The 12,370-nt window shown below is 41.7% G+C and overlaps 1 long non-coding RNA gene across 1 annotated transcript in view; it reads left to right on the top strand.

The window, feature by feature from the left end:
- The window catches only part of LOC117718242 (uncharacterized), a 6,154-nt gene extending 5,093 nt beyond the window's left edge, over window positions 1–1,061 (top strand). Inside the window, exon 2 of the long non-coding RNA XR_004608004.2 lies at window positions 466–1,061. This is a non-coding gene — a long non-coding RNA (uncharacterized LOC117718242). The remainder of the gene's footprint in view (window positions 1–465) is intronic.
- Window positions 1,062–12,370: the final 11,309 nt, after the last annotated feature.

The raw sequence follows: 12,370 nt of genomic DNA, 5'->3' as shown, positions 1-12,370 counted from the left end.
TTTTTGTTTTGGAGAGATTGGGTGTTTTACATATTTTTTAAATATCTTCTAGATCCTTGATGGTTTTCATTTGAAATTACACAGATGATGCCTCCCCATATATCAAAAGTTATAGAAATAGTCAGAATGCCTTTTCTATTTTCAGTTGTAAGGGAGTTCAGAAAAGCGTGTTAGTCATTTATGTGACAAGCAACGTGACAGAGACAAGGAGATTATAGGGAGCACAACATTTTTGGAGGTTGGCTGATGAGGAAGGTCAGCCGAGGAGGAAGAGGAGGAAGGTCAGCCGAGGAGGAAGGTCAGCTGGATTCTTTCTCTGACTTTCTGAGCTAGCAGGCTTTCACCCCAGCATCTGGCTCCCAAGTCTTTATTGGGAACATTTGAGGTTTTGTTAAAAACAACAATTCACACTCTGTGTGAGAAGCATTTAATAAGCTGATTTATTGGTCCTTTCTCTTACCTAAGCACTTCCAGTAAACAGCACCTCCCTGCTTTCCAAAGCTGGACACACTCCTGATGTCTGCTGTGCTGCAGTCTGCAAACCATCATAGAATTCTGACAGCTGCCTGGTCCTTCTCTGCCATCAACTAAGAGATCCACATGGAGGTGCCTCCTGGGCCTGATGAACATAAAGAGAGTAACTATTTGGCGCTCCCATGTGCTCTGCTAGTGCTGAGCTCTGGGGCCAGGTGCAGAGGTTCCTGTGCAGTGCTCAAAATCATAACAAACTTTGTGAGAGGGTGGAAGTGTTTCATTTTCTATGTGTATCATGCCATGATTATATCAATATGTGTCTAGATTTAGCAATTGTATATTTAATATTTGTGTAGTCTACTTGTATTCAACAAAATTCTGTTAGTATAAAATAAAAGGTATAGATAACACATTTCATTATGTAAACTAAGGGAGTTTACATTCTCCTTCTTGGGGTAGGGGGTTGCTATGTACACAGATGCACTCACCCGTGTGGGCAATGTGTAGAGAGTGAAGGTTGATATCCAAATGTCTGTATTAATCACATTTCCACTTTACATTTTTTAATTAAAAATTTTATTACTGTATGTATGTGTATGATGCGTTATATATGTGTATGGGTGTGCATGATGTATGAGTGTGGTGTGTGAGTGGAGAGAGAGAGAGAGAGAGAGAGAGAGAGAGAGAGAGAGAGAGAGAGAGAGACAGACAGACAGACAGACAGACTGACTGACTCAGAAGTTGGTTCTTTCTTTCCACTGGTGGGATCCACGAATTGAGCTTACATTGTCACCTTATGACCAGTGCTTCTACCAGGTGAGCCATCACTCTGAGCCATCAGAGTGATTTATTTTTTAAGACATGTTGATGTGTTTATAAAAAGATAACGATAAAGAGAATATGTTCTATGGGGGTGTGGTGAGGTACCGGGGAAGGGGATTTTCATGCTTGTCCTGGACGATCTCTTGGAGTCTTTCATAATTTATTGGTTTAAGGACAGCCTTATGGAGACCAGCCAGGAGGCAAAGTGTAAAACTAATCTCTAGCTAAAATGCCACCTGGGGTTTATAATTCCATTGGGGATCCTGGCTGGGCACCACCTCAAACCCAACAGGTTATATGCTGCATTGGTCTGGTGTATTTCATCTTCATGTGATCTAGCTCCTCATCTGAGCTTCTCAGGAAGTAGGTTGTTAGTGAGAATCTCATATAAATATCATGGAAGGTGAGACTGTAGGATTGACCTTCTTTAACGAAGGTGGAGGAGATAGAGGTGTAGGCTCTCAGTCTTTTGTCTATGTGAGAGAATTTGCCTTAAGAAAAGAGACATGTACCCTGATTAGACCATTCACCCAAAAACCTCCTGAAAAGGAAGAACAGAAACTGGGTTAGGCTGGGTGGGGGAAGGAGAGGATTTTGCCATGAAGAGGCCTAAAAGCTGTTGGTGGGGTGAAAGTAGTGGGGTGGTTAGAGCAGCCTGTAGATGGAGAGGGAGAAGAGGAGGCTGAAGATGCCAGAGGAGGGGAGGAAGCTGGAGTTGCTGTCAGTTGGGGATGGTAAGGAGCAGGCTTGTTAGCAGGATCAAAGACAATGGAGGTTTCATCTGTTGAGAGTTAGTTGCTAGAAGAAGCTGAATAGGGGAGCAGGAAGAGCCAAGAGAAGTTTGGAGCAATGGTAAGGGAATGTCTGAACATAGGGAACCTCTTTCCATTTATCAGATCTCTGGCAGTAACTGTAATAACGGGATCAAAGGCACTGTTAGGCAGCCATTTAGAATCATTGTCTAGTAGATCTTGAGTCAAGTCTGGCTGCAAAGGCATAGAAGCTTAGGAGCCTTTAAATCAGGCACGAGGTATAGGGCCTGAGGTACTCTAGGAGGCATCCCACTGGGGAGCTAGGGGTATAGATGAAAATACAGTTCTCATGGTGAGAAGAGTTACAGGCCTCAGCCCAAGATGTCCCAAGGACACAGGTTGGACTAGAACGAGTGGGTTCAAGTTGACCAGCCAAGTCAGCATGAGGACAGGCAAGGTGCCCGAGCAGACACAGTTTAGTACCAGGATTTGTGAGAAAAGGGAGCCAGACCTGTAGAAGAGTGAAGCTTCTCCCAAGGGAGGTCAGGGTTGAAGAGAAGGGCTGGCTGTATATATGAAGACGATGGTTGGGGGTGTCTCAGTTCCCAAGCACACCAGAGGGGTGCCAGACTCTTCCTCAGATCTAGGGAATGGATTACACTGACCAGGAAGGGAACCACCAATTGGTCAGTGTTAGATGCAGAAATTCAGTTCTCTGGTGGCAGGAAAGTGAGCTTGTATCAGGCAGACTCAGGATAGAGTCCCAGTGTGTGGCTTCTACCCATGTTAGGCACCAGGATATCCTATCCGAGTTTTGGCACTATGCAGTGGGATCCATAAAGTCACCCTATACAACAGGTCTCACATTGGAGGTTTCTTCAGGGAGTAGGGGATGGATACAGATGTTGCCCTTGGTGGAGATGGAGGAAAAAAGAACAGGGGTGGGGGGGGGGGGAGGAACTGGGCCTTTTATTAGTGGATATAGCTCGTGCACAGGAGGATAAGTGACACAAGGTGACAGTGTTGCCTCTTAGCAGTGATGATGAGTCTTGCTGTCACCAGGCCCCTTGGGCTGGCTGTGAAGGTGCCTGATGGCTAACAATTATAGTTTACTTAGTTACATATAACGTTTTTATGACATTTTTATATTTATTATATTATGCTCTTGTATTGTGTTATTTTTTCATATGGAACACATGAGTGAAAGACAAGATTTAAAAAAAATGTTTAATTAATTACAACCCCTCATTCTTCTTAGACCCCCTGTATTCCCCTCCCTCCCACAAACATTGTCTCCACCTCTTTAACTATTGTTGTCACATATATGTATAAATGAATAAACATGTAAATGCAACATGTTGGGTCCATTCAGTGTTGCCTGCATGCCTTTGTTTCTTAGGCTGACCATGTGGTATTGGATTAACAAATCAAGGGACTTATCCCTGGGGAGAAGTAATTCTCCCTCTTTTATCAGTTGCTAATTGCTTGTAGCTTTTCTTCTAGAGTGGGGCCCAGTGAAATTTCCCCTTTCTGTGCTGAGATGTTAATTGTTGTTACAATTGTTTATGTCTTGCTTAGGCAGCCATGTTGTTGAAATTTCATGGGCATATTGTGTTAGGATTTCCATTGCTGTGATAAAGACATGGCCACTTGGGGAGGAAAGAGTTTATTTCACTTCCACTTCCACATCACAGTTCATCACTGAAGGCAGTCAGGACAGGAACTCAAGGCAAGGAAGCTGCAGCTAGGAGCTGATGTAGAGGCCATGGAGGAGCACTGCTTATGGCTTGCTCAGCCTGCTTTCTTATATAGCCCAGAGGTGGCACTGTCCTAAGTGGGCTGGGCCCTCCCACATCAATTACTGATTAAGACAAAGTCCTACAGACCCATTTACAGGCAAATTTTACAAAAGGAGTTTTCTCAATTGAGAATCACTCTTTCCAAATGACTCTAGCTTGTGTCAAATTTTCATAAAACTAACCAGGACTTGCAGCTTCCCTATAAGACAGGAAGTTTTCGTGACTATATTGAAGCAGTATGTTATAATTGTTAAGGCTTCTGAGTTAGAACAACCTAGGTGCAAGTCCTTGCTCTGCTTAACATGAGACAAACTACTTCAAGACGCTTTAAGGAGAGAGACAATGTATATAAAGTCCATTGGTGAGATTGGAGAGATGGGTAAGAGCACTGGCTGCTCTTCCATAGGAACTGGGTTCAATTCCTAGCAACCACACAGCAGCTCACATTTGTCTATAATTCCAGTTCCAGAGGATACAACATTCCCAAATAGATGCACATGAAGAGAAAATACCAATGCACTTGAAAATAAATAAAAATAATGATTCTGGGTCTTTATATCTTATACAGCGCAAAGTTCAGGGCTTAGACTAGTGTAAGTGTATAATAAATGATGAAAAGAAAAGTGTTTGGTATTGAATTGACTACAGAAGTGACCGTTAGCATGAGGAACAATTTTCTTAACTACCTCCTTCACTTCTGAAGGGTATTCAGAAATGCTAATTTCTGACATACTCTTAGCATTGTTTATTAGAACTCAAGTTATTTTATTAGTGAAATAGAATAAAAGTTGAATGGTCCTTATCAGGAACTCTTAGAATTAAAAGTGCTTTAGACTTTGCATTTTAAAGATTTTGAAGCCGGACGGTGGTGGCGCACGCCTTTGATCCCAGCACTTGGGAGGCAGAGGCAGGCCGATTTCTGAGTTTGAGGCCAGCCTGGTCTACAGAGTGAGTTCCAGGACAGCCAGGGCTACACAGAGAAACCCTGTCTCAAAAAAAAACAAACAAACAAATAAACAAACAAAAACGAAAAAAAAGAAAAAAAAAGATTTTGAAATACATATCTCTCCATAATAAGATATGTTGGGGATGGGACCCAAGGCTAATCAGGAAAATTTATTGTATATTTTGAATAATATACTTGTATGTGAAGCCCAGTTTTATAATGAATAGTTTTCTACTTGTACTATCATGTCTGTGTCTAAAATAATGTGGAGTTAGAATCTTTGAATTAGGAATGTTTAGCTGTGTGTGTGTGTGTGTGTGTGTGTGTGTGTAAGTTCATGTGTGTTAATATAGTGCTGGGAGTCGAATAATGGTAGGCAAGTGCTCTACTACTGACTTGTATCTCCAATTTTCAACTTGCATTATATTCTACTTAAATTATTTAGTCATATTATTTGACTAGTAGAAAGCTGGACTTTTTTTTTAATTTTAAAAATCTTTTAAATTTCTCCTGAATTTCTCTATTTGCTTTCCAAATGCCACTTACTCACTGTTAATTTATGAACAGGTATATGATATCTGTTATAGGGCAGTTTAAGCATAGCTGCTGCATTGTGTATAGTAAAGAAGGGAAATATATTTCCTAATTAACTAGAAGTAATTTCCTAACTAACTAGAACAAATATTCCACAGCAAATAGATAAAAGCATTTTGAAATCTATTAACTTAGTAGCAACCCCAGGTCTGTCCTAGAAAAGTTACAAATGTACTGGAGAAAAATGTATCCCTTTTCTATCCCTAGTAAGTATCTGTCTTTTATTCTGGACCTACAATTCCATGTGTGCAGACAGTATGAAGGGTGACACAAAGCTTCCAGCCTCCAAATTATGTGCTGTATGTCCCTTGTCCAGCTAAGGGCAGTAAGCAGCAATGTAGGTGTCAGGCCAGAAAGCACAGGTCTTACCTTAAAGGGAATAAGAGATAGTTTGTTCTGGAGCCATTTTGAGTGATCATGGCTTTGGAACATGGAATTTGGTTTGGGGTAACCAAATTCCATGTTCCAATGTGGAAGTGGTTTTATGAAATTTTACAGAACAAAGTCATAAATCAAGGCATGTTTAAAATACATTGATGGTTACATCAGAGAGTACTTATAGCAAGATGGGGAAAACATTTTTCTAAGCCAAGGATGCTATCTGATGACATTGGATGCATCAGTAGGCATCACCTTGGAGGCATGATGAGTTTGACCTTTTATAGCTGCATGATGTAGATCATGTGGTTCCTCACTATGAAGACTTCAAGGAATAACCAATGGAAACAACCACTCTCAGCACAACCTGAGCCAAAGACAGACCAGCTCATTTCTATTCTTAGAAAGACAAGTCATGGATCTCAGTTTAATAAGGAGTCATGCAAGGCTGGAGGAAAGGACTCAGCAAGCCTCAGACTCAAATGATGAAGGACTGGTCACCCTTGTGGGAGTGGAAAGGGCTTCTGTACCTTAATTCCAAAGACAAGGGCTTACATCACATACGGCCAAGGCCTATCCTCTCAGACAGGTAACCAGGGTTGATTCAGGCCATATGACTTGTGTGTGTGTGTGTGTGTGTGTGTGTGTGTGTGTGTGTATTATCATAGGTGAGTTTAGGATCTCTCTGGATCTACCATTACTTTACTTAGAAAATAAGCAGAGCTCTGTTCCCCAGATCTGATTCCCGATTCTCATCCCCAGCTCTGTGGCAGAACACCTGTAGCAGTCTTCCCTGCCCCCAACCTCTGCTTCCATCTCCTGTGAATTTCATAGATCATCCCCTTCTAATGTCCTTTCCCCCACTCATTGCTCCTTTCAGGCCCCCTATTTCAGCAGGCACCCCCTGCTCACCCACAGTCTGTATCTGCCAAAATACCAGGTAAGCTGCTTGCAGATCTCCTCTTCGTTCTCTGTTACCCAAGACCTAACTCCTGAGTCTCAGCCTCAGCTCCACAGAAGACAATTCATGGCAACTTCTGCTCTCCTGTTCATATGTCCTGTGGATCCCACAGAGCTTCTCCTTCTATCTATCTTCCCTGACTCCTTGCTTTGTACAAGATTTCAACCTCAGCAGGCAACCCTGCTCACCCAAGTGTCACTCTTCTGAGGCCAATAAGCAGGCTTAAGGCAGACTCAAACCACTCTTACTTTTCCTGAGATCCAATCTCCTGCACAGATCTGTAGTAGAAAATCTGCTATGGTTTCCTTTTTTTCTCTGATCCCATCCCCAAGACCATCCTCTCTAAACTTCCTCTCCCAACTCACCTTGGTGTCCCACCCTCTAACATCAATCAGGCACTTCCTGTAAACATACCAGCTGAACAGGTCAGAAAAACAGGCATCGCATTTTCTGAAGATACACAGAAAAAATAGAAACCAAGGAACAAAACACCCACTCAACAAAGGCAAACCCAGAAATCAGCACCTAGACCTATAATCATACCAATCCTAAATACCTAGATGCCAGACCAAAACCACAATCAATAGGCAATGTGTATACACTAGAGCCTAGCTTTCCCACAAGAACAGCCCTTGAAAATTCCAATATAGCTAAAGCACAAGAAAAAGACTTTAAAACCAGCTATATGAAGCCAATAAAGGCACCTAAAGAGCAAATTAATAAATCCAATAAAGAAAGACAAGAAAACACAAACAAAAAATGTAGGAAACAAATAAATCTAAAGAAATCCAAGAAAGCACAGCTAAACAGGCAAGCTTCACTAGAGAATACAAGATATGGAAGAGAGAAACTTAGGCATTGAAGAAACGAATTCACTGGTCAAAGGAAATGTTAAATCTAAAAAGCTCTGGACCAAAAACATCCAGAAAATCTGGACCACTATGGGAAAAACCAAAGCCAACCAAGAATAATAGAAATAGAGGAAGGAGAAGAATCTCAGCTCCTGGGCCCAGAAAATATTTTCAACAAAAATCATAGAAGAAAAATTTCCCAACCTGTTGTGGCCCGAGCTGCTCTAGCCCACATTTGAGGACCAAAATGTCGTGGACCGCTCTGTCAATGTTGAACCCGCACTGCCAAAAACCTTGGGGGCTAAATTGTTAGAACCTGCACTGCCCCAAGCTCCTCAGGTCCTTGGGTTGGGGTTCAGCAAGAGAGATAGGACAGATGTGAAGAATGGAGACCAGACAGAGTGTGATTCAATCCTGTTTATTCTTGTCTCTCTTCCTAGTCCATGTCCCAAGTCTTGAGTTCCTAGTCCCTAGTTCCTAGTCCCTAGTGCCTTCAAGTTCCAAGTTCCAAGTTCCAAGTGCTAAGTGCCTAATGCCTACTACCTAGTTCTTCTGAGTTCTCTAGTCCAAATGTCTTCTACCTAATGCCTAATAACTAACTCCAAGTGGTGCTGAACTCTTCTGTCTGCCTCTCGTCTTTTATATATCTCATTTCTAAGCCATGCCCTTAAGTCATGCCTGTAAGTCACACCCTTAGGTCTTATCTCTAAATCTGGTCTCTAAGTCATGCCCTTAAGTCTCACATACCCAAGGGAAGATCCTGGGTATCTAAAACAAGATGTTATCAGAGTGTGCTCAGCTGTTGTAGGCTAATGTAATCAAATCTCTTGTCAGGATATATGGCTCAAGATGGCTGCAAGGATGATAGCCGCCTTGTGTCAGCTCCCCACAGGTCCCCCTTTTTAATTTTTTTTTTTTTTTTAAAAAGGGAAGGCAGGGAAAACTTATGGAAACCATGACTGTCTTAGGTTGGAACAAATGACCCCAGATTCCCCTTCCCGTCTTTGGATACTCAACAGCCATTGGTTGAGCTCCTGTCTTAGGATGGTGAGGCCTCCCTTTTTAGGGGCAAGGGTCTTGAAGTGTTCTCTTACCCATCTTTGACTATCCGGCTTAGCGCATAAGTTAGGGAATAATCCTCGTTAGTCTTGATGACAGAGGTTTTACAATCCCCTACTTCCAGCCTGTAATTATGGACCTGTATAGGTTTCATTTGCATACAAAAGCCATCAGTTTGTTGAACAGCATGGACCCAAGAGACAAGAGACTTAACAATGCCTGAATAGTCAGTATAACAGCAACACTCTTTTTAAAGGGCAACACATAATTGCCTCTATCAGAGGAGTAAAAAGTATAAGCCTCTTTTATTCTGTTTACAAATGTGTTATAGCAAAATCTAAATTTATAGAAATACAGAACTGATCATAGCTTTGATCTTAACAAAACAAGTAAGGAAATCCCTGTTCTTGCTCTAGTCAATCTCAAACCCAAAAAACAATTATAGTAACTGTGGTAGTGGGCTTTCTCCTGAGTCTAAACAATGTTCTTCACTAAATCATAAGTTGGGGAACTAAGAGTCCAATAGAGCCACACTGGAGGTATGGGTGGTGATGTCTCCTTCCACGTTGAGGACTTCCCAAGTCAGGTTTGCTGGTTCATCTGTTCCGGTTTGAAGGCAATTGTGAAGCATCTTTATGTTTCCTGCAAAGAAAAAATATGCTTCTCAGGGGGTTTACTCCTCCCTGGATTTGTTATTGTTGTTTATCTGTTTAATCAGTCTTTCTGGCAGCCAGTGTGCAGCATCTGCAGTCTGAGAATATATGCAGACAGAACCTCTTCCCCAGATAAACACTGGATCTGGCCCATTCCAGGTTCCAGTTAATGGGTCTTTCCAGAGGACTGTTGCAAAATTCTTTTTGGTATTAGGATGCCAGAATCTATCTGCAGCAGATTTTTCTTCAGAATCCAAAGTTTAAAAATTTAAAATAAAGAGCATGTTATGAAGGATATTTCTGGGGGATCCCTTGGTAGGGTACCATTCCCCCTTTTAAATTTTTTCAAATTGACATTTAGTAGTTCGATGTGCCCTTTCTACTATACCTTGGCCCTGTGGATTATATGGAATACTCGTTTTATGTAGTATTCCCATTTTTTCACAGAATTGGTGGAAGCTGGAGCTTGTATAACCTGGGCCATTGTCAGTCTTTATCTGTTTAGGCACACTCAATACAGCAATTGTAGCAAGCATATGAGTGATCACATGCTTGCTTGTTTCTCCAGATTGTAATGTCACATAAATGAAACCACTGTATGCATCTACACATACATGTATATATTTTTGATTGCCAAATTCATTATATTGAGTAACATCCATTTGCCAGATCCTGTTTGGTATCAGTCCCTTTGGATTTACGCCCAAATGAGGAACTGGTAAAAGTCTAACACATGATTGACATTGTTTAACAATTGATCTAGCTTGTTCTTTGGTAATTTTAAACATAGCTTTTAAAGTTTCAGAATTAAGGATGTAACTCATGAGCCTTTATGGCCTGATCCAAGTTAGATAATTCCTTCTTCATTTTTTCCTAATCCTTTCCCTGGGAGAAAATCCAGAGTTTATCATTTGAGCTGTGATTACTTCATTAGGGCTGCACATAATCAATCCCAACTGGGATAACAGATCTCTGCCCCAGAGATTAATAGGAAGGCCTGGGATAACATAGGGTTGTGTATTCCCTGTATTACCTTATTTATCTTTCCATGTCAGCACCTTAGAGCTTTGTTTTAGATTTTGACTTTGGCCAATACCCCTTAGATTGGTTAAGGTTGGGGTCAGAGGCCAGGTGGCAGGCCAATCACTTTGTTTTAGGATGGTCACATCAGCTCCAGTGTCAACCAAGCCTTGGAATGCCTTTTCATCCAGCCATAGTGTCATCATAGGTTTTTGTTTAACTATAGGTTGTACCCAGTATGCATCAGAGGAACCAAAGCCTTGATTCCCTCTTTTAGGATTCTTATATTCGTGATTTGTAGGGTACAATGGAAGTAACAATAGTTGAGCTATCCTCCTTCCTGTAGGAACGGTAACTATATTCTGAATTGCCTGAGCTATTACCTTAATCTCACCTTGATAATCATTATCTATTACTCCAGGAAATATTTGTAGTCACTGCATAGTAGTACTGCTTCTTCCCACTATCAGGCCAAACACATTTGGATAGAGTGGTCCAAACACTCCAGTGGGTAAGGCCTGAGGTCCCATTTCTGGGGTTAATAGTGTGTGGGTGGCAGAACTGAGGTCTAGTCCTGCACTTCCCGGTGTTGCTCAACTAACTTCTGAAAGGGATTGGTGTTTGCTGGTATGACACTGACTGCTCCATAAGCCTGTTTTGGCTTGTGTCGGTTTGGGGCCTGGAGCTGGCCCCTGTTCCCGTTTCCCTGATTATGGGAAAGGGTGTTTCCTTGTGCATCTCTTTTGGACCTACATTCACTAGCCCAATGCCTTCCACGTTTGCAAAGTGGGCAGAGCCCAGGCTGTTTTCTGGGCTGTCTCTGGGTTAACTCTTTTTTTGCCTTGCAATCTCTTGTAAAGTGTCCAGGCTCACCACATTTAAAACAAGCCTTTTGGTTTCTACTAGCCAAAAAAAATCTCTTATGGATTGTCCTTGCATGGCAGCAGCCATAGCTAAGCCCTGTTGGTAAGAGGGACCTATGTCAGAACAGAGTCTGATATACCCTGTAAGGTCTGTCTTTTTCCTGTAGGGTCTAATGGCCGCTTGGCAGGCAGGATTGGCATTTTTATATGCAAATTGTTTCACATAATCTACACCTGCCTCTGCATTACCAAAATTCCTCCCTGCTGTTGTCATTAATCAATGAACAAAATCAGAAAATCGTTCATCAGGTCCTTGCCTGACTGCTGTTAAGGACACACTAGGGTCCCCTTTTGCTGTGAGTTTATGCCAAGCCTTCATTGCTGCGTTTTGAATTTGAGCAAATAAGCCTGGGTCATATTGCATCTGATTATCACTAGAAGCAAATTTCCCTTCTCCTACTAAAGCATCAAAGGACCAACCATTGCCTGCCTGAATGTTTCTCCTAGCTGTTTCTTTACAATTCTCATGATACTCCGATTTCCAAATAAGATAGTCACCACTGCTAAGAAGTGCTCTCACTAATATATTCCAATCACTAGAAGTCAGCCACTCCTTTGTGGCAGACTCTAAAATTGCAAGAGTAAAGGGAGCAGTGGCATTATATTGTGATACTGCATTTTTTAAATTCTTTAATAATTTGAAAATTAAACCCTGTGTGATGTCTCCAAGAAACCCCCTGATTGTCTCTGGTCTCTGATACAGGGAAAAGCCTCAGCATCTCCCTTCTCTGGATGATCTGTGGTTAATTTTAAGTTAGGTGATACGGACTGCCTTTGGACTCCTGGCTGAGGAATGCAAGGAACAGGGGGATTTTCACAGTTTACCTCTCGAGACATCTTCCCTGTCTTTATTTTTTGTAGCTGATTACTTAAGTCCTGATACTCTTTTTCTAACTCTATTTTTTTGTTTAAGAACAGATATTTTTCCTGTAACTCCCTTATGGGACCTATAACCACCATCTCCATTGCAGAAGCACTTAGAGGTGGAGGTGTGTAGGGAGGGGGTCTTTGGGAAGAGGGCCATTCAGGGTCATAATCTTGGCTGCCTCTTCCTCTAGGTTAGCACAATCTGGCTCTGACAAATCATCATCAACCTTTGGTTGTATTTTAGATTCTAATTTCAGATAAATACATTTCT

The sequence above is a fragment of the Arvicanthis niloticus genome, chromosome 12 (genome assembly GCF_011762505.2).
Source record: "Arvicanthis niloticus isolate mArvNil1 chromosome 12, mArvNil1.pat.X, whole genome shotgun sequence".
NCBI lineage: Eukaryota > Metazoa > Chordata > Mammalia > Rodentia > Muridae > Arvicanthis > Arvicanthis niloticus.
This window is presented reverse-complemented; position numbering and strand designations above follow the sequence as displayed.